Consider the following 17,890-nt stretch of genomic DNA (forward strand, 5'->3'; position numbering starts at 1 on the left):
TATCACCGTCTCTAGAATGCAAGTTCTTTGAAGGATTTTGACCACAATATCTTCCTTAATTCACACTCACATTTTTATATCAAATCAATGACCAAAAAACAAAGATCTCTGTGCAACAGCTCATGAGAAAGGAAGAAATTAGTATCAGAGTTGGCACTAGAGATTTAAAAGGCAATACTCTGCCCTGAAGTCTTGGAGAGGTAGCAGAAGCAGGTGTTACAGACCTGGCACCAAAAGGAAGGGATACAGTTGAAGCCATTTGACCAATCTCCGTCCCACCTAAATAGTCCCTTACAGTACTTTCAACCCCATGCCTGAGGTTCAAGGGTCAGTCCCTTACAATATCAAAGGAGATCAGCAATGCCCCATCTGTGAGGATGAAGAAGATTTCTTCATATCTACAAAATTCCTAAGGAGAAACAGCACTACTTTTGTTTTCTCTGAACACTTTCCCTGAAATACTCTGCAAATAAAAACAGCTTTGAAATTCAGGCTCCGTTTAAGTTCAAATTTCCAAATCTTCGCTGTTAATCCTTTTTTAATTGACGTGGAATGTATCCTCAATTATTAACAGAAAGTGTACTTTTTGGAGTCTAATTAAATGCCCTAATCACATTCCTACCATTAAAAATGGTTTTAGGTTTTTGTTGTTTTTTGTCTTTTAATGAGCTATTTACTCTGCTGATAACTACGGTGTGGCCAAAAGAGGAGATTCAAAAACAGCTCCACATACTCAAAATGAAGTAGCTTTGTTATTGACAAAAATAATAACCTCATGTACAGCAGGGGGTGGTAAGAAAGCCTAAATTTATGGCTGCTGTGTTGAATGCACAAATGTCACTTCCTTGAAGAGGGAAAATTAGTTTTTAAGCCTGGTTTAGCAGCCAGAATCTCTGGCTGTCTGCATAATATTGGATTTTTCAAGGCTTCTATGATGCCCTGGGGTGGGCTGTTTTGCATGCAAATTGCAAATTATATAATGTTAAAGATGTTATTTAAGGAAAAAATGAAAACTGAGTTCTCATTCTTTTTTTATTCATTCTCCTTTTCAACCTTTCTTGTCCTTCAACTTTATCTGACATTTATTGAGTACCCATTGTGTCTTAGGTGCTCCTATATCATTTGAAACGCATGACAATCATTTGAAAGAGGTGGAGTTATATAATTTCAGTGGATGAAGAAACTGAGGCTCAGAGAGTCTAAATGATTTGGCTCAATGCTCAGCTACACCAGAGCTACTGAAACTTGAGCACGTATTGGAATCCCCCAGAGGGCTTGTTGAAACAGAAATTGCTAGGCCCCACTCAGAGTTTATGATTCACTAAGTCTCTGAGTGAAGCCTGAAATTGTCTTTTCAACAAGTTCCCAGGTAGTGCTGATATGGCTTATCAGGGGACCACACTTTGAAAATCACTGCTCAACGACCTTTTCCTCGGACTTTTGGGCCTTGAAGCTGGAAAAGATTCCAAGAGGTCATTTGATCTGTGTCCCTGCTCTCAGATAGATAAGATATTAATTATGCCTATTTTATAGATGACTCATTCAAGAATTGTTATGGGCAGCAAAGGGAGAAAATGTCCTGACCAGAGTCAGCCAGGTGGTGAGTACTGGGCTACTCTCATTCATCATTAGATTGACATTTAGCAGATAGGACACTTTTAAAGTATAAACTCATCTTGTAAGCTAATTTCCCACTCTACCTGCTGCCCTATAGGCCAAGCCTCAATTGAAAGCAAGTGAGCTGGTTGGAGCCAGTCCCTTCCAGACACCAGGATCAATGCCCATCGCTCACGATGGGGGTGAGAGTAGTGGAAGAGGAGAGTGTGGGAGGCAAGAAGCATCCCTCAGTCTAAGCCTAGCCTTCAACTTTGCCAAGGCCTTTGTCCACTCAAGAGGAGGTTATCCAGGTGACTCACAAAGTTACAGTGAGGGTCTGGGGTTGAAGGAAGACATTCATCATTTCGTTTTACCTTGTGTGTTATACTCCCAGTCATACCCTATTTTAGTAATTTAGTAAGTTATTGTCTTCCTTTGTATTTTTGCACCTGCAAAAAGTTTAATTGAAAAATAAAGCGTTAAATGTTTCAACATACATATTTAAAATAAAATATGATTTCTATAAGCCTGTTGTCATATTTCTTCACTTCTTCAAATTAAAATGACCTTCACAAGAGTGGCCTCTCCACCTCTGAGAGATACTGACCAGGGTACCCATGGCTGTACAGCAGCAAAACTGCAGGAAGCAGCATTTATCAAAGTATAAATGAGAGGAGAATTGCAGAGAAGTCCTGGATATGTGTTCAGGGCTGCACACTCTGGGAAAGCCCCATTCTGTTCTGGAGAAGTAGGAGGAGCAGAGCCTCCAGACAATGCCTGATTACGAAATCAGAGAAACCTCCATCTACAGAGAAACCTCCAAACAACCCCCATCCCAACCCCTATTCTTCTGAAACCTGTGCTCCACCCTGCACCAGGGTGTTTGCAGGAAAGCTTAGATCTGAGCATTTCATGCCCCTTGTTGGATCTTCCACAGGAACATCGCTCTAAAATAAAGCCCACATCCCTGGGTATAGATCACAAGACTAGGCACACCTTGGGCCAGAGTTGAGACCAGCTAATTCTAATTGTCACTGATTAATGGCACTGGTTTTGGTTGCATGCCATCTCCAGGTTTTTATTAAAGAAAAGAAAAAGTTGTGTATAAAATCCCAATCACGGAAAGATTGCATTACCATGTAGGATTTTACAGCCATTGTTTGCATATGATTGCAAGGAAGATGGGGGAGGTTCAAATCTAATTGCTATGGAAACATAAGTACTTTTCATCTTGTGTTTTTAATAAAGTCTCAGTACCTCTCCTTACATTTTCATTAAATTTGAACTTGCACATTTAAATACCAGCCTATCTCTAGAACTGAAAATGCTGAATCTAGAGACAAAAACAGTCCAAAATCAGAGGACTGGAGGCATTTATCAGAAAACATGCAGCGGGAAAAACGTAAGACTGAGATCTGCTCCAGACGCCTCTCGTTTCCAAGTCTGTGCTCTTCACTGCCTGGCCACACACGGCATTAGGTGGGGCAGAGGACAGGTAGAGTAGAGTATCTCCTGAGAGCTAGACCTGTGACAAACCCGCCACCATGCACAGTAAGGCTCGCATGCTGAACTTACTGTATGAACCTGGCCAATTTCTTTATTCAATTTGAGCCTTAAGTTTCTTTTCCCTTAGTGTCCTTCCCACTCTGAAATCCTGATGCAATAAAAACATTTATCTCTACTCATCTTTACAGACTTCATAGACAGGAGATAAAGAAAATGTATTGATTGTTTAAAAACCTCTTGCAGACCTAAATTAGAGGTTAATTTCTCCTACTTTCTTTCTGCTTTTCTGTCTGTCTGTTGTTCAACATCCTCCTCTTTCTCTATCTTTTCTTATTTTTATAAGAAAAATTTTTTCTCTCTATGCTTGCCCCTTGGTTTTTCATTCTTTCTCCTTTGCATTCTGTAAACAGCCAGCATCTTCCACAGCTCACTACCCCTCAGATTGCTAAGTGAGCAGAACTACTTGGGCAAAGGTCACAAGTGTGCTGGGTGATTATACTAATCAGCTTGGCCTACTAGAGCAAAATACCACAGGCTGATTGACTTAAACAATAGAAATTTATTTTCTCACAGTTCTCCAGGTTGAAAATTCAAGATCAAGGTGCCATCAGGTTTGGTTTCTGGTGAGGCCTCTCTTGCTGGCTTCCAAACAGCTGCCTTCTCTCTGTGTCTTCACATGGCCTCTTCTTTGTGTGCTGTGAGATACAAATAGAAAGACAGAGAGAGAGAGAACACTCTGATGTCTCTTCCTCTTTTATAAGGACACCAATCTGATCAGATAAAGATCTCACCCTTAGTATTATCTCACTTAACCTTTATTATCTCTTCATAAGCCCTCTGTCAAAATGCAGTCAGTCACACTGGGGGTTAAGGCATCAACATATGAATTTGGGGGAGGACATAATTCAGTCCATAATGAGGGTCTAGAATAAGCACGAACCTTTTTGCATCTCTCACCCTCAAGTGATCTCTTAGATCCTACATAACACGTTCGGCATATTCTTCTCTCACTAGGAGCCAGAAGAACCATTGATGGCGCCTCTTTGCTCCTGCCCACCTTCCCCAATGTCACCTTCTCTTTTGTCTTCCATTTGACTCCATGAAAGATGTGAGATTTCCCAGAAGTGCAGAGGGTCCCCATTCCATCTGGGAGGAGAGGAGATGAAGGCCTCAGACACTTCCTGGCAAGCAAGCAGCCAGCTAAATGGTGCCAACAGTGACTGATTAGCAAGTTCTGATTCAGCAACCAGGGCAGCCTAAGGGCACTCTCAGACACTGGACCCCAGAGCAATGAGCAATATGAATCTATTAATGACAAATCACATTACAAAAAAATGGATCCATCTTGGGATGAGCTTTGTAAATGAGGGCATGAAAGGAACAGAGTGGCTTTGATGTTGTGGACCTGAGGGACACTTCCAGCCACAGCCTGGTGACATCATGAGAGTGGCAGGCATAAGTTTAAAGGAGAATGCAGTGACAGATGAAAAAGTAGTTGTGCAAACAATTAAATTAACCAGAAGCTCAAAAGCACAACATATGGAAGTCTTCTTTACTGCTTTCAGATTGAATAGTTCTGGCTGACCATGTTCCCTCTCCTCAGTGTCTTGGGTTTGAGTTTGTTCATTCAGAAGATGTACACCATGCTGGGGTCAGGGTAGAATCTTTGCTCAGCAACAATTTTATTCATGGAGGAAAGTACTTTCAGTAGTGGTTCTGAATCCTTGTCGATAGGATATGAAACGTGAAGCTTCAGATCACAAAATGAACCCTTTTTTATCCGATCCTTTTTTGCTCCTCAGACCTTGTCTACTGACTCAGCCATTCCAGCTGAAATGCTTTTCACTGGTTGCTACATAGTCACAGCCTGTGTTCCTAGAGTAATCTCCACCACTTAACTGTTAATTTCCCTAAAACTTTTCAGCATTTCCCAAGACTCATTAACTAGTGATGCCTTGCCCTACCAGGCATGTCCTGTTCTTGTTGGTTGGAGTTTGTGGCAGACAGAGATAGTCGGCCCAGATCCTCCTTCAATGAAGAATTTATCATTTCATTGCCAGGAATCCAGTCATCAGACACTATCCAATATTGATTTTGGCTGTAGAGACCTGGACCATGTTCCTCTTGGAATAATCATATCAAACAAATGAGCAGGATGGAGTTTAAGGGCCTGGCCATTTCAGCTCAGTGGGGAATACCCCAAGAGGCAGGAATTTCTTGGAACTGCCTTTGATTGGCCAAAGCTTTGTTGGGTCTGGATCTTGGTGTAACATCATCCCCTGCCCAATCTTCCTACCTCTTCCTGCCACAAGTCAACACCTAATAAACCTTTGGGAGAGCTAATTCTGCCCCAGCATCTGCTTCCAGAGGACCTGGCCTGCAATAGTGCAGATTTTGTGAGTTGTTAAATGTCTTTAGTGTCAGTCCTGCTTATATAAACTGAATTGCTTTTAGTTCCCAAGACACCCCCTATTCACTCGGGTTTTCAAATCTTAACACCTGTTGTTCTTGAGTGTGCCACCACTGTTTGTCTGAATTATTCTCATTCTTTCAAAACCCATCCTAATAGTCAAAATATTTCAGTCCTGAGAAGCCCCTCATGATAGTATTAGAGTTCTATAGCTGTGCAACAAACTTAAAACAAGACAGAGGGACTATCTCAAAGTTTCATACGGGCATGGGCTAGCTGCATCCTCTGCTCAGGGATTCGCCAGGCTGAAATCAAGGTGCTAGCCAGGGCTGCAACCTCATATAAGGCTTAGGGTTCTCTTCCAAGCCCATTTATAGTTTTGGGCTGAAATTAATGATATTATCATTAATATCTTGTAATGATATAATTGTTGTCCCGTTATGTTGTTGGCTGTTTGCTTTCTTCTAGGAAAGCAGAAGAGTGTCTTTTTGACACTTCATTTTCTTTTAAAGGGCTCACCTGATTGGGTCAGGCTCACCCAGGATGACCTCTCTTTTGATTAACTCAAAGCTGACTGATTAGTAACCCAACCATAGGAGTGATAGCCCATCATATGCACAGATTCTAATCACATACCTGGGAATAGCCTCTATCCACAGCACAACCAGCCACCCTGGCAGAGGAAGTAGAGTTTCATACTGACAATTGAATTCTCTGGCCTAGAAGTGACACCATGCACTTTAGCTCACAATTCGTTGACCAAAGCTAAACACATGGTCCATCCAAACACAAGTGGCCAGGAAGTGCCTTGGAGGTAGATAACCGGAAATATTTGACAACTATTACCACAGACTACCACACAGGGTAAAGATTGTATCTTTTAATTATGGATCCTTGGTACTTATTCGATGACTGAAAGATTGTCAACAAATGTGGACATCAAAAAAGAATATTCCCATCAACATTTTTTTAAGGAAAACATTTTCAAGGTATCTTACAGACCTTCTTTTCTTCCCTTCTACCACTTTAAAACCTAGAAAATGAAAATTTGTTCAACTGTGTTTTCATGACTGTCTTATATTTACTATTGGCTTGACAAAAATACTGTTAGTAAATTTTTTTTAAAACCCACATTTTTGAAATCAGAGAGCATAAAAACATTTCAATGCTTCATGTTTATGTGAAACCATGGATCTCTAAAATCTATCATTGTTATCTTCATTATGTATTTTAGGCCTTAGGGGTCTTCAGGGGACTGTCCCTTAACCTATGTGCTTTGGGTAGCTACTCTTCCTGCAACCCTAAAAAAGAGATATTAAAATAGGGTTAAAGTTAGACATGCTGTAAATTAAACATTCATAGCAATCATTTTTATTATTTTTGTAAGAAAATGTCCTTGAAGGAGCAAACTCAGAATATTCCCTACATTGTAGTATCTTTTAATCCTGTTGTCAGTATGACACAGATAAACTTCAGAGCAACAGTGCGCAAACAGTTCATTTAAGCAGCCAGAGCACCGGAATTACGCATTTGGGAGGAACAATGAGCAGATTGAGGCTGTATCAGCCTTTTCCCAAACCACTAATTTAAAATAGAACATTGTAGTTAGTCCAACATTTTGTCCACCTAAACTATGTCTAAAGAATCCTCACCAATGATTCTTCTTGTACAGTAGTAGATTTTAGGTTTCATTATCAAATTAATGAATTTTAACATCCCATAGAAATGAGAAAAGTGGAATAACAGATAAGTAAATATGGAAAAGGTAGTCTCTTCCAGTACTAATAGCCAAGGCTGCCACTCTGTCATCAGACAAGTCCAATTCCTGTTCTGTACAAGCAATACTGGGCATGAGGATGGCAACCAGGGTTAAGGCTGCTAAGAAAACCTGACCGGCTAGTGTCACTCCCTCAGTACTGGGGCTACAGAAGATAGTGTCATTATTTGGAATTCCAGATACCAGAGCAAAGGAGCCTTGCATATTCAGATTCTAAGACGCAGAGATCTCAGATCCAGGCTAAGAAGTCCAGGGAGAGATGAGTCAAGTCAATAAGAAGCAAGACATGTAGGAATCCAGGTGAGCAACACAAATACAGACTTGTACACACACTCCACGTAGAAGGCCTGGGATAGGTGCTTCCTTAATAGATGGTGTGGTGAAACCAGACCACATGTGGCAGGCTAGAACATCAGACTTGGCAGACAGGGGCAGAATATAAGACAGACCATGAGGGCAAGAATAAAACAATGTGAGACCAGGGCTCACAACTTGGCAAAAAAACAGGGAAAGCAGGCAATGGCTAAATGCAGAAAGAAGAGGAACTGAAATGTCATAAAGACCCAGGGTTAATACTAAGAGGAATGATGAACAGGTATGCCTTAGGAACTAGGATCCAGGTGGAAGGAACTCTAGATTAATTTCCTGAAATAACAAATTGAGTACTCAGGGATTCTTTTCGCTTTTTGTGCCCCAAAACTTAACAGCAATTTCTAAAACTTTGCATAAACAAATGAACAGGTATAAATACCAGTATGTCTGGCGAATGAGCTGAAGTCCAGCATGAAAGCGCCCAGGTGATAGCAAAGCTAGTTGCTAAAAGCATCAAGCCCTAGAGAGGCAAAACAATCTCCAGTCCCATCTAAACCAGTGTTGGTACCTTAGGGGAATTTTCTGAAAGTGAAGTCTGGGGTGAAGGGAGAATAGTTTTAGCAATTGTGGTTCTCAACATGGAGAGTGAAGGATCAGTCAGTAAGACGTTACTCATCACTCAACAATGAATACTCGTCATTCAAACTCATTTTTCTAAGGGGTAATGCAGGTGAAAAAAATAGATTTCAAGAAGCATAAGAGTTAGGAAACCAACATTTCTTTGAATTCCCATGATAGTCCCATTTAATGTCCCATTAAAACCTGGGACAGTGAAAGACCTTTCCCAAATGCGGTTACAAGCAAGTAGAAAAGCAGTACTGACAATGATCCCTTTGTAGACTCTAATTCTTGTCTGAGGAATCCAAATCTAAGGAAGGTTGATTTGGTCCCTCATATGGTGATGACCTTAACCTACATTTATCACCTCTTCTCCAGGTATTTGAGTACCTGACTTATGCTCCAGACATAATGAACTATTGCTTGATGACTAAAGTATCTTCTCTCATTGCATTTCGTTTGCTGAAGCTGCCCTTGATTTTTCGATCTTTCTGCCTGGATTACTCCTGAGTGCCCTTCAAAACTCAGCCTGAGAGTTTTTTTTCTCCTAGCTACACTTCTCTGGTCCTCCAGAACACTGATGTGTCCCTTCCAGAGCACCTTAGACTTAGCCCTCTGCTCATATTTTCCATCCTCGATTATGGATGTTTACTTGTCTGTCCCATCAGACTCTCTGTCCCATCTGTTTACTTGAGCAGCTGTGAGTTGTTCAAGTTGCTCAAGACTGTAAGACCACTTAAAAGCACCGTGTCAAAAATAATGTCTGATGCCTTACTAAGTGCTGAATAAATATTAATGGCAAAAACAACAATTACTTTTGCACCAACCTAGTATCTGTTGGGTCTCTAAATGAAAGAATACATGAAGTGTCACTGAGGCTGAGTTTCTAAAATCTTTCATTTTACCACTGTAGGTAAAAAAAAAAAGAGTCCAAACACCTTCAGGATTAGTTTGGTTATTATGTCATGTATGTACAGAGTGAATGCAGTTTCTCAATGTTGCCATCACTGACATAAGGCCTCAGTTTCTCAAAACAATCAGTTGGAAGAACCACATTGATTTAGAGGCTTGTGTTTGCTAAAACTGGTTTTATTATTTAGAGTCACACCTTCCTCTCAGCGAGTTTGTTTTGTTTCAACTACTATAAAACTAGCAAATAGAATCCTAGGTCTTTAAAATTATAGAACCAAAGGTCAGAAAAGGTGGATCCCAACAAGCAAAAGAAAGGAATTCCATGGCCAAGGACAGTGCCCTAAAGGATAAATCTATCTTATTACTATTTTTGTGTTGTTATATACTTTGAACTTTCTAAAGTGATGTATAAGCAACATAGAGGAGAAAAGTGGTTTGAATATCATGCTGTATATAACTTCTAGAAAGCCCTTTCAACCGTTTCTTCATCAAAGAGTCCATTTCTTTTTGGGTCTGGCCAATCTTGCAGACTCCCCAGGAGACCTAAGTTTCATCATGGAAACAGTCAATAATGTGTCCCAGGTTCAGAACCTCAATCTATACCCAAGTTTCCAGGAACAATTTCTTGTGACTCCCATGACTTCTATTTACTTGTTACTTGGGAATCAGAGAACCAAGTTCAAGCTCTTTCCAAACTTACACTTTTAGAATGTTTCTCTGACAAATCCAGAACCAAAGCCCAAATGCTTTCCTTAAAATAATTTTTTCTTTTTAATGTCAAGTTTTGAAACTTGAAAAGTTATTTTCTAATTAGTTATGTTATCAGAAGAATATAGCCGAAAAAATAACATAAAATGACAGAAAACCCTCAAATAACTTTTTTTTTCCTAGCAAGTAACCTACATATTTATGTTTGGCTAACACATGAGCATGAGTTTGTGTTTAATGACTGTATAGTACTCCAGGGCAGAAGAGTGGGAAAGAGGTTATAAATTACATTCATAAAAATAATGATGATGCAGTATATTTAAGTAGGTTTCATAATTCATAGCATGCTTTCACATTTTCATTTCCTTTGACTCTCACAACAGTTCTATAAGAGTTGGCTGGGTGGAGAAGCAAGATCACTTACTAAAAAGAGCAAAGGTTTTAAAATTAGACAGCCTAGCTTCCAACTCCAACAGTGCCATTTATTTACTCTGTAATCTTTATCTAGTGTCATGACACATTCCAGTATCAATTTCTTTTTTTTAATAATAGAAATGGGGTCTCTCCATGTTGCCCAGGCTGGTCTCAAACTCCTGGGTTCAGGCAATCCTCCCGCCTCGGTCTCCCAAAGTGCTGGGATTATAGGCATGAGCCACTGTTCTCAGCTGCCACATCAATTTCTTTATAACTAAAGTAGTAATAATACCAACTTATGCTCGCATCATTCCCTCAAGAGACATTTACTGAGCATCTGTCATGTTCCATGTCCTGTATAGGTTGGGGAGACAATGATGGAAAAGATATATTCACACAAATTAATATAAAGACTAAATGGGTTAATGTACAAGAAGTGCCTATCATGATAGATGCTCACTAAATGTGATTATTTCCTACAATTATATTTTATAGGTGAAGATATTAAGTTCAGAACAGTTATATGATTTGTCCTTGGTTGCATACCTGGTAAATAACTAAAAGCAGCATTTCAAACATATCAGTCAAGATCCTAGCAGAAAACTGAAACTTCAGTTGGGATTTTAGAAGAGATTTTGTAAAACTGTAACTATTTACAGAAGTGTCAGTCAAGTTAAAGGAACCCGAAAGAAATGTTGAGGCATCCAGAGACTAATAGCAGTCCAGAGATTGGTGCAGAAGTAATTACGGTTTTTGCTATTACTTTTACTGACAAAAACCACAATAACTTTTGCACCAACCTAATAGTAGTCCCCAGTCCTGAAAGAGAAAGGGTGGAAGGGTGGGAGTTGTAAATCAGAAGGTCCACCGAATGTAGCCAGATAACCTCTGCCAAAACCACTCTGAAGCAGTAAGGGAGAAAAAAAAGCCTCAGAGTTGCTCTCTTCCTACCCTCTAATCTCCTACTGGCACTGCCCTTTAGTTAAACTTAAAGAAAGCCAGGGGAGGCCGAGACGGGCGGATCACGAGGTCAGGAGATCGAGACCATCCTGGCTAACACGGTGAAACCCCGTCTCTACTAAACAAATACAAAAATTAGCTGGGCGCGGTGGCAGGTGCCTGTAGTCCCAGCTACACGGGAGGCTGAGGCAGGAGAATGGCTTGAACCTGGGAGGCGGAGCTTGCAGTGAGTGGAGATGGCGCCACTGCACTCCAGCCTGGGCGACAGAGCGAGACTCCATCTCAACAAAAAAAAAAAAAAAAAAAAAAAAAAGAAAGAAAGCCAGAAGACTAAGGAGTCCTGCTGCTGCAATCTGTAGAGCTCAGCCTCTTGAAGCAGAGAGATGTAGAGAGAAAGGCAGAATCTACCCTTTTGCTCCAGTAATTCACACTCGTTGATGTACAAACTACACTTATCTTTTCTCCAGACCCACCAAATCTTATCAGTCATGCCATCTGGCTTGAAATCCGTGGTTCATAATCTGTATCAAGTCTGGATGTAAATGAGGTTATTTTAGTACAGTTCTTTGCATGAGGGTCTTCTTGAACCAAATAACTACAAACTAATAAGACAAGTTATCTGTTCCCCAAATACCCAGCATGCAACGGTGAGATAGGGACAAAATAATTAAAACAGACATATTTAAAAGGAGAGGAACATGAGGTGCATAGCATTCACTGGCCCATAGCAATTCTGAAATCCAGCTGAGCACATGTCAGGTTCTCTGTTTTCAAATCAGGAAATTTTCCTTGATTTGGGCTGAATTTTGCAATCCAAGAGTGATTCCCTAGTCTACTGTTCTTTTCAACTCTTGACTCTAAGGTTTTCAATGGGTGAAAATGAAAGTGGCTTATCCCACTTTAACTCATAATGAACCAGTAAAAATTGTGTCTTCCTGTACCACCACTTTGAGCTCAGCTGGTTTAGACATCTCAGTTCTCAAGGGATAACGTCTCCACAAGAGATCACAACTATAACACTACTAAACGGGAAGCTGAGCCCAGCACCTGAACACTTTGAATTCCTCATACCACTGAAACTATAGGCAAAAAATGGGACTGCTGAACAGAGGAGGGTGACAGATTCTATCAAAGAACTTTAGCTAACAGCAACCCAAGGGTCAGAAGTTGTGGGCCTAGAATACAGAAACTTCTCTCTAGTACTCCCATGTCCTGTGATAAAAGTTAACAGAAAACTACAATAATCCAATATAGACAGAATAGCAAATAGCATAAGACCCTCAGGAACAAAGGTTTGAACATATAGACAAAAACCATAATCACTTGAGGTACTTACTGAGGGCAAAAATAATATAAAATATGGTAGTGGAAGAAACTTTAAACACCAGGTAAAACTATTTGATCATTTGCATGTCTGAGGACTGTGCAGTTTCATCTTTGCTTTTATATAAAATGTATTTATTTGCATGTATAGTAAGTATTTCCCCTACCACACTACCCCATTTGATGCAAAATATTTTGAGAGTTGTTAACTTTATTTATCAATATTTAAGTTATGAGATACCAAAGGGAGACTGTGATTGAGCTAGAAAGAAAGATGGGTACCATCAACAGGATAAAGTGACATATGAGATCTTGTGCATTCTATTGAAATAACTGAATTATGTAGAGTTGAAACATGATTTTACCATTACTTAATTTCCAAGTTAAATATTAAAAACATACAATAGAGTTGTATGAATGCAAAGTTGACAAGGATAGACCATGCTACATTTTGGTCCATCAACCAAGCTGGAAGCTATGTTTCTTTAAATCACCTTCCCTATGTGGTGCTAGATTAGAATTGGCCAAAAGAGGAAACTGTATGAGGTTTGGAATAACATTAAGTGAAACTCTTTGTGGTCAGATATGTGACAGACGCAGAGATGGTAGACAGTTTTATATCATGCTCACTCTCTTCTCCATATCTCACTCTTCCTGATTTTTGACCCAACTGACAGTCAGCATCAATTGCCACATAGTCAAGGCCATCTTAAACCTTCCAGATAGCTATTTCTCTCTTGGGTGAGACCAACAAAACGATTACCTGTAAGAGTGCAGTCCCATGAGATCGAGAGCAAATGAAAATAGTCTTTGTTTTAATATACAAACCACTAAGTTTTGGAATGGCTTTTTATGAAGCAGTAGATAAACAACATACTTGGTATTAATAGTGGCAGATGCTAGTAAACAGGTATTTCAAATAGATAAAATTAATATTTAAATACATTTGAACCTTGGACAACACAGGTTTGAACTATGCAAATTCACTTACATGCAGATGTTTTTCAATAAAAATTACACCAAGTGTTTTGGAAGAAGTAGGGCTAACAATGTAGCTTTTCTAGATTGTTCAAGACTCTAGCAGACAGGCTTTAAGGAGTTTGTCCTCTGTCCTTTCCCAGTGGGGAGACTGAGGAGATTGGAGCAGAGGAATGACATGACCAGAACTTGGCTTCTGCATTCCCCATTTCCCTTTTACATCTTTCTTTTTTTTCTGATGTTTTTCCAATCAAATTTACCCAAAAGACCTATGTTATAGGTCTTATTAGAACTCTCACTTTGCAGATGAACAAACTGTGGCACAGAGGGACAGGGTAGTGAAACTAAGTCTTTTCCCTAACAACAAATGCTTTGGAAAGAATGTCCCACTATCTCTTCAGCACATGCATCTAACTCTCTGCTTTGGTTGTTTCTGTGCTTTGGTTGTTTCAAACCTCTTGGGGCAAGGAAAAGAAAAGAAGAGAAACACATTTTGGCAGACCTTTTTCATGTAAAGAACGTTTCACATGTATATATATTCTTATCTAATATTCACATAATACTAATATGAATGGACTTTCCTTGGTTGTAAGGCCAAGATGCTCCCAGGTTTGTGTTGATGAGTGGAAGAAGTGTACTTGCATTTCAAGTGTACCTGCATTTTCTGCCTCCCCTTCCAACTCCTCTATTGAGATAAATTACTAGATATATCAATGGACACTATAAACCTTAAGGGATCTTTTTTCACCAGCTCAGTGATGGCTCACATTGAGCAGTGTATGTGAGTATGTGTGGGGGAGAGGTGGGGGCTGGAGGTGTGTCTGTTGGTGTGAATCTCCAACACCTATCAGAAAGTCCAGCATACAGCAGGCAGTCAATAAATTTTTTGAATTGAATTGCTTGAAAACATTTTGAACCTCATGGAATAGTGGAAAGTTCATGATCTTTGGATTTAGGATTTTTTTTTTTTTTTTTTTTTGAGATGGAGTCTCACGCTGTTGCCCAGGCTGGAGTGCAGTGGCGCGATCTCGGCTCACTGCAAGCTCCGCCTCCCGGGTTCCCGCCATTCTCCTGCCTCAGCCTCCTGAGTAGCTGGGACTACAGGCGCCCGCCACCGCGCCCGGCTAATTTTTTGTATTTTTTTTTTTTAGTAGAGACGGGGTTTCACTGTGGTCTCGATCTCCTGACCTTGTGATCCGCCCGCCTCGGCCTCCCAAAGTGCTGGGATTACAGGCTTGAGCCACCGCGCCCGGCCGGATTTAGGATATTCTATGATGCATCAATTCTATACCAACTGTTAAACTAATGCCAAATATAGTACAGTGATTAAACAAGTGTACTATAGAGTTTGATTATTTAGGTTTAGTTCCCAGCTCATATATTTACTGCTTATTTCACATTGGGCAAGTTTCTTAGCCTTTTCTATACCACTTTTTTGCCTGTGAGAATTGAGTGGTTTAAACCCAAAAAAAATGCTTAGAATAATGCCTGACATTTGGTAAGCGTTCAATAATTGTGAATTGTGTGTATGTTAAGTTATAAAACAATCTTCAGCCTTTATTTCTTCATCTATAAAATGGTAATCATTACATCAACATCCTAGGGCTGTGAAATTGCAAAGAAAATATGTGCCAAAGGTCTTAGCACAAGGTCCATCTCAAAAGAGACTTTAATCATTTTTGCCTCCCTGTTTTCCCCTCTTCACTCCTTCCCCTCATCAATGCAAGACTGGGAGCCTCTTGGCCTCACAACCACGAAAAGTCCATTCATATTAATGTTACCTGAGTATCAAATAAGAATATAGATACACATGTGAAATGTTCTTTATATGAAAAAGACCAGCCAATATTTGTTTCTCTTCTCTTTTCTTTTTTCTTTTCTTTTCTTTTCCCTGCCCTAAGAGGTTTGGAAACAACCAATGCAGAGACTTAGATGCACGTGCTAAAGAGATAGTGGCATATTCTCTCCAAAGCATTTGTTATTAGAGAAAAGCCTTAGTTTCACTACCCTGTCCCTCTGTGCCACTGTTTGTTCATTTGCAAAGGAGTTCTATTAAGACCTGTAACATAGGTCTTTTGGATGGATTTGATTGGAAAAACATCCCCCCGCCCCTGACAAAAAGGGTCGAGGGAAGTGGGAAATGCAGAAGCCAAGTCCAAGTTCTGGTCATGTTATTCGTCTGCTCCAATCTCCTCAGTCTTCCCACTGGGTAAAGGCAGGGGACAAACTCCTTAAAGTCTGTCTGCTAGAGTCTTGCACAATCTAGAAAAGCTGCATCGTTAGCCCTAGTTCTTTCAAAAGACTACCTTTATCATCAGCACCAAAATACCTGCTATTCTCTGAATATGCGCTGGACTTCCAGACTTCCAGGTCTTGATTCAAACTTTTCTTTTTTCCTTGAAGACTCTTACCTGAAATTTTTTTCCTGAGAAAATCTCCTATTTGAAGTCCTCCCAACACCACAGTTAAATTGTTGTGGCTCCCTCCTACTTAATCCCATTGCACCTGGCTTGTGCCACCATGCAAACAGTAATTTTACTTTATCTGAGATTAAAAGGCAAGGGAAGTTTCTCCCCATCCTGTCCAAATGCAAAAGATACTTCTCTTCTATTTGTCTATCAATTCTTTGAGAGCAAAGATAGTAACTTATTAATTTTTTAATACCTCATTTTGATTAGCATATTGCCTTACACATTTTATAGGTTTAATAAATATTTCTTCCATAAATTAATAAATGAATGAGTGGGGTTGAAGAAAGATTCCACATTTTTTTAATAGTTTTATTTGGGGATGATAACTTGAAGTCATAAATTAAGCAATTTCAAAGTTGTTTTAAAAAAGCTAAGGTCTAGAACCTGCACCTAATCTACCCAAAGAAAAATGAATGCAATTGAAAAATAATAAATGACGAAACAAGGACTTTAATTTTCTTTTTAGATTGTCTTGTTGCCACTTGGCCATTATAGACAAAGAAACAATTACTGTCAGCCTTGGTAAGGTGTAAACGCTAACTAAACATAGCAATTTGAATGAGATTGCACTACGTAAATAGTATTGATTTTTTTGTTTGCATTGGAGTAAATCACCATTAGAAAATAGCCTTCCAAGTCAATGGTTCTAATTTAAAACCTAATTATTTTAATTATTCCCCAAAGCAATAGCATTTTATTCTATTCATATATCCCAGGAAATTGTACTGAACTTACATATACACATATTGCATTAGAATCCCAGTTAAAGTTTGCAGCTCATCACTCTTTATTTGTATGAACCCTACTCAGGTCAAAACCTTTCTATGTGTGTGTGTGTGTGTGTATATATATATACACATACACATATATATACATATATATGTATGTGTGCACACATATATATACACACACACACACACATATGAGTATATGTATACACATAAATATGTGTGTGTGTGTATACATATATATATATTTTGAGATGGGCCCTCACTCTGTCACCCAGGATAGAGTGCAGTGGTGTGATCACAGCTCTCTGCAATCACCTCCTCCCAGGCTCAAGCGATCCTCCCACCTTAGTCTCCCAAGCAGCTGGGACCACAGGTGCGCAACACCACCTCCAGCTAACTTTTTATATCTTTGGTAGAGAAGGAGTTTTGCCATGTTGCCCAGGCTGATCTTGAACTCCTGAGTTCAAAGGATCCACCTGCTTTGGCATCCCAAAGTGCTGGGATTACAGGCGTGAGCCACTGTGCCTGTCAAAAACCATCTTCTTATGGATGCACCCCTTTCACCCCCACTTAAGTGTTCTTGCAGAGCACTTCCTGTCACTACCATAGATTGACCCAACATCTACATTTTCATCATCATTTATTTCATGGTAATTAATTCCTGGTTCAGAGTCAAGGTGGGGTAATGTAAAGGTGACAAGGTCTATAAAGCTTTCCATGTGTATTGGGGGTCCCACCTTGAGTTCAGACTGGGTCAGATATATTTCAGCAGGTGGTTGAGTGTATTAGTCTGTTCTCATGCTGCTGATAAACACATACCCAAGACAGGGTAATTTATAAAGGAAAGAGGTTTACTTGACTCACAGTTCCACATAAGGTTGGGGAGACCTCACAATCATGGCAGAAGATGAATGATGAGCAAAGTCACGTCTTACATGGTGACAGGAAAGAAAGCCTGTGCAGGGGAAATCCCATTTATAAAATCATCAGATCTCTTGAGATGTATCTACTACCATGAGAACAATTTGAGGAAAACCACCCCCATGATTCAATTATCTTCACCTGGCCCTGTTCTTGACATGTGTGGATTATTACAACTCAAGATGAGATTTGGGTCAGAAACACCCAAAACACATCATTCTGCCCCCAACCCCTCCCAAATTTCACGTCACTT

At 39.8% G+C, this 17,890-nt stretch overlaps 1 long non-coding RNA gene across 1 annotated transcript in view; it reads right to left on the bottom strand.

Annotated features, from left to right (window-relative positions):
* Window positions 1–17,890, bottom strand: part of LOC105487922 (uncharacterized) — a 95,049-nt gene that overhangs the window by 65,400 nt on the left and 11,759 nt on the right. Inside the window, exon 2 of the long non-coding RNA XR_011621458.1 lies at window positions 3,674–3,797. This is a non-coding gene — a long non-coding RNA (uncharacterized lncRNA). The remainder of the gene's footprint in view (window positions 1–3,673; window positions 3,798–17,890) is intronic.

Source organism: Macaca nemestrina, chromosome 3 (genome assembly GCF_043159975.1).
Source record: "Macaca nemestrina isolate mMacNem1 chromosome 3, mMacNem.hap1, whole genome shotgun sequence".
In the NCBI taxonomy this organism is placed as follows: Eukaryota; Metazoa; Chordata; class Mammalia; order Primates; family Cercopithecidae; genus Macaca; species Macaca nemestrina.